Source organism: Zingiber officinale, chromosome 6B, assembly GCF_018446385.1.
Source record: "Zingiber officinale cultivar Zhangliang chromosome 6B, Zo_v1.1, whole genome shotgun sequence".
Lineage (NCBI taxonomy): Eukaryota > Viridiplantae > Streptophyta > Magnoliopsida > Zingiberales > Zingiberaceae > Zingiber > Zingiber officinale.
The window spans coordinates 74,103,674-74,107,784 of NC_055996.1; the positions used below are offsets into that span (position 1 = coordinate 74,103,674).

At 36.1% G+C, this 4,111-nt stretch overlaps 1 long non-coding RNA gene across 1 annotated transcript; it reads left to right on the forward strand.

Annotated features, from left to right (window-relative positions):
- Positions 1-384: 384 nt before the first annotated feature.
- LOC121990289 lies at positions 385-2,296 on the forward strand. Its single transcript, XR_006114537.1, has 3 exons — positions 385-855; positions 1,072-1,132; positions 2,238-2,296. It is a non-coding gene; the product is annotated as an uncharacterized LOC121990289 (long non-coding RNA).
- Positions 2,297-4,111: the final 1,815 nt, after the last annotated feature.

A 4,111-nucleotide genomic window follows, 5' to 3' on the forward strand; every position in this document is an offset into this window, starting at 1 on the left:
TCCAAAGTTGATGCAACTCTTGAAAAAGCTCTGAAAGAGTGCTCCATCCAGGGTTGATGTGACTCTAGAAAAAGTTATGTATGAGTGCTCCTTCTAGGGTTGATGGGACTCTAGAAAAAGCTTCAGAAGAGAGCACCATCCAAAGCTGATGCGCTCTAGAATAAACTCCTACAGAGTGCTCCATCCAAAGCTAATACAGCTCCAGAAGAAGCTCTAACTGAGTAACTTGATCAAGCTCTAAGACTCTAAAAGTGCTCAGGTGATGACTCTAAATGAAGTGTTAAGTGTGAGAAAAAAAAAAAAAAAAAAACCAAAAACACCCATGCCCACTCACCCACGTGCACTGCTCTCCCCCACACCCCCCTTTTTCCTTTTCCCTTTTCTCTTCCCCACCGAAGCCTCAAAACCCCTCTCTTCTTCTTCGTTTTCTTCTCTAGCGGCGACAAACGGCAGATTTTTTTTCTCCCGTTCTTCTTCTCAAGCAGCCCTCGTTTTCTCCTCCCGCACCTCTTCTCCTCCTCCAGCAAGGGCAGAGCACTGTTTTCTCCTTTGCTTCCTCTTCTCTGCTTCTCGGCAGCACTGTTGGAGCTCCTCGGAGTTCGCCGGAGCTCGCCAAACCACCGGAAGAAGAGAGGAAACAAAACCCTAGTTGCTCTCTCCTTTTTCCCCACCAACAGCAGCATTTTTTGCTGCATTTTGTTTCCTCCAACAGCAGCCCTAGCTGCTGCCCTATTCTTGGCAGTACCGTTGGAGTTCGCCGGAGCTCGCCGGAGCTAGTTGAGGTGGCCAACGACAAAGGGAAAGCAACCCTAGTTGCTGTCCTCATTTCCAGCAGCCACACAAAACCCTTAGAAGGTATATTTTAGGTTGCTTTTGGTTAAATTGATGTGTAGTTAGAAGGGTTATTTAGATTATAACAGATGTTGTATTTAGGAATGCGAAGTGGTACGAGGTATCGAGATCAAAATAATTCACTGATTTTGAATCAGAGTTAATGTGTAGATTTTAGGTCATTATTATTATTAGATAGTATTTTGATTATTTAAGTTATGTTTGATATTGTGTTTGTAGATCCGAGCTCGAGTGGAGCACGGTGACCTGCCGATACTCGGAGATTTTTGCTGTATATAAGGTGGATACATCTACTCTTGTCTATTTCCTTGTGCATGAATAAATATATAAATTGGAATATGTATATGTTGTATTATTGTTTTCAAAATGGGGATTAAACTGATATTAGAAATAGCGAAATGGGTTAAAATATTAAAATTATTGGAGGGTAAATAATTGATATTATTTCTTGTTCATATGTGGGTTCATATTGGGATTGATATGGGGAGGGTTGTTTTTAAAATTAAAGAAATATTCTAAATTTATCTTCTGTTGATACCTTGTCTCTTTTGACTTGCTTGACCTTACATATTTCATGCTTTTGATACTCTATCTGTTGATACTTGTAGCTTTTTATCTGTGGACCCTATAATGATAAATTAATAGACTTGATCCGAAAATATTACCTCGATTGACCATTCAATATGAAAAGAGAATATAATCATAACAGTGAATTAATAAAGATAGTAAATGAAGAATTAAAAAGTGAAGACTATGAGCCTAGCTTTATACCAGAGCTCTATATTAGAGTACTGGACCGCCCACATGTTATTGTGGTAGCGCGGCGGCCGCGGTCCAGAGTATCTGACCGTACACCCGAGGCGTGTTGGCGTGATGTAGCCCTCGGTCAGTGTTTATTATGTCCTCCACCGGTGAGGGCTGATAGCCCGTACGTCAGATGACGTATGCGACAGTTTATACTCTTAGGAGGCTTTTAGCCTATCCATATGATATTTCACTCTGATGATATTGGCTCCAGTGATTCACTTTTTAGTTGATTTATCAGATTCAGACTATTGATATACATGTTGATCTTACCATGATAACTTATAATTGAGTGATTAAATAATAAGATTGAAAAATTGATTTTATTAATGATGACAAGTGATGATAAGGTGAAGATCCTAAACTTTAATCTAAAAATTTTACCTGATTATAGATAATGAGAAGATGATTATACATATATATGTATAAATGTAGAACTTTAAGAATAATCCTAAAGTTGTAACAAAAGATGATGATTTATTCTACTTCCTTGACTTCTTCAATAAGATTAAATTCATGCACATCTTTCTTGAGTATCCACTTAGCCATTTGGCTAATTTGCTACATTCCTTGGTCTCCAGTTTTGCAGACACAGGGATCCTTTTGATATTACTGTTGATTTTGGACTTTCGTAGAGTTGCTCAGAGATCTCGACGTGCTGATTTTCTGGTTTGTTTTACTTTTGTTTCGCTGTATTTACATTTTGCACTTTTGTTACAGATGTCGTTTATCTGTATAGTAATTGTAGTCTATGGATAGATATATATATAATTGATACATTTCGTGGTTATGTTGTTTCTATTTTATGTATGTTCCAGTCGTGTGGGCTGATGAATATGTTGTTTATGTTTATATATTGTGATGTATGTATGTATGCTTCATATTGTCACCAGTACAGGAGAGATGCTGTCGGATTTTCGTCTGGCAGGGACTCTTCTGGGGGCGTGACATGAAGCCCCAAAAGAGTACTCTATCCAAAGTTGATGAGACACCAGAAGCAGGCTTCAGGAGGCCCATCCGAGGCTTATGAGGCTCCACGAGGATGCTTCGTCCATGGATGGTTGAATAGGGTTTTTTTTAATATATATGTTTATAATCGTGCAAGATCAGAGTACACATCTAGAGCATAATATACATGCATTTGTATCTTCCTATACACCTACTCAACAGCAAGCCTCCCACCCTAAAAAAACTATGATTACAAGCCTTCTAAATATGATCCACCATGGCAACCATGACTAGATGTCGAGCCTGCATTAACCTGCTCTTACCTCTATACTAACATATGAAGACTTGAAACATCCTCCTATAGGTCATCATATCTGGGGGCATTTGCAACTAATCTCATATACGAACCCATAACATATTCACTAGAGGACATCAAAATAAAACATACACCTAGATCTCAGACTCAGTCTGACAAAAGGTACAGATTCTGATTTTATCCTCTAGGTATTCCAGTCGATCTCTGATAGATAATTTACAGTGCTAGTAATCATAGCGTGAATGAATGACTAATGTGCATATATTTTTTTCATATTATCCCTCCCCATGATTTACGGGCTCTAGTATCAAGAAAAATAATCATATGTTGTACTTATCCCTTTACGATGCTGGCTATGTAAAGTAAATCACTTGATTTTACAGGTCATCCAAGATAATAAGTGATGGTATATTTATCATATAAGGTTATGGGGTTGAATCATAGAATTATCGGGAGTAAATTTCTGGACCCTATGCAGCTCATCCCACCACCACTTGCTCTCTCGATTATCATGATTTATCTCCTTCATGATAGCCTAGGGTCGGGTGCGATGGAGGCGCTGAGAATAAATGATTTGACCTTTTGTCACATATGTAAAGCAAATTACTGTATCAATTTATATTGTGTCATCTCTACAGACTCCAATGAAGCCATCTGATCTCATATATATATTAACTCCTTGATGAGTGAGAAATCTATTTAAATATTATTTGCGAATAATGTTAAGTTTGTTTATTTTATTTTATTTAATTAATTAATTAATTTTATTTATTTAATTAATTTTATTTATATTAAATGAATATAAATAAATTCTTATCAAATTGATTAATAATTTATTTATGAATATTCAATTTATTTATAACCATATTCTCCACAAATTCGGCTGTCTAATAAGGGAAAAGCTTTGACGTCATTACTCATGGATGCCAATGAATTCCTATCGCCACGTCACCATAGTAAAATTTCTGACCGCATCAATCGTAATAATATTAAATGATTTGTCTAAATTTTTGTTTTTATTTTAGATTAATGATTACTTATATTTTAAAAAATTATTAGTTGGGCATCCCAGTGTTATTAAATGGACGACTAATACCATTATATTTATTTTTCTTGGATTATGAAAAAATCATTCAGAGAGAGTATTTAAAATTTATCATTTTTAAAAATATTTTCAATAAAAAAACAATA